The sequence below is a fragment of the Dendroctonus ponderosae genome, unplaced genomic scaffold, assembly GCF_020466585.1.
Source record: "Dendroctonus ponderosae isolate FM_Combo_2020 unplaced genomic scaffold, Dpon_F_20191213v2 Dpon_F_20191213_1, whole genome shotgun sequence".
NCBI lineage: Eukaryota > Metazoa > Arthropoda > Insecta > Coleoptera > Curculionidae > Dendroctonus > Dendroctonus ponderosae.
Window position 1 is genome coordinate 43,174,031 of NW_026017110.1, and position 977 is coordinate 43,175,007.

The following is a 977-nucleotide window of genomic DNA, read 5'->3' on the forward strand; positions in this document are numbered from 1 at the left end:
GTCACCGTTCGGAAACCCATAAAATCTTATCGGTCTTATAACTTTATCCACTACATAGTTATGGAACCAATAAGGGCAAATGTTGAGAAACCGGGCATAAGTGAATTGTGTCCAACTGTGTGCGATTCTAACCAATATTTTTTCCACAGAATCTTTAGGTATTTTTTAATACCACAATAAATTCGGCGGTATTCGCAATACCAAAATGGCGCCGAAAACAGCGCTGGAGAAGAAGCTCCAGCAGGAAGTGGAGAGGCAAAGGGGGCAGATTGCGGAGCTTTTGAACGAAGTTCGAAAGCTGACGCAACTGCTCGCTGAGCATCTCCGACCTGCATGAGCTGCTGCAAAGGCGACTGATGCACCAAAGGGGGCTCCGGCCAGCTTTAGTGCAGCAGTGAGAGCGGCCCCAAAACAACAGGGATCCAAGAAGAGCCCAGTGGATTATTCTCCTGGACATAGCAAAAGCGTTTGACACTGTCTGGCACGAAGGAATAATCTGGAAATTGGCCAGCCTCTACAATATGCCAACTAGTTTTGTGCAGTTTGTGGCAAGCTTCCTGAAAGACAGAAAAATCCGGGTCCGTTTAAACAACCACCTTTCCGCGTTAAGAACTGTGGAGGCGGGAGTTCCGCAAGGATCCCCCCTTTTCCCATTTCTTTACAACACCTACACAGCCGACATCCCAAAATACCCAGACACAAAATTGCCCTGTTTGCAGACGACACCTGTCTCTACTTTACAGCGAAAAACCCAAAATACATTCCTCTCAAACTCCAAATACACTTAGACAAACTCACAGACTGGACAGACACTTTGAAATGAATGAACAACAGCGTCAATTTATCTTTACCACGTTCAAAAAAAATCGATAAAAAAAGGAAAACTGAAGATGGACACTCCAGGCGAAGCAATAGAATTAACTACTATTAAAAAGCTAATACAGGGAATGATGTAAGAGTTTGCAAAACATTTTTTT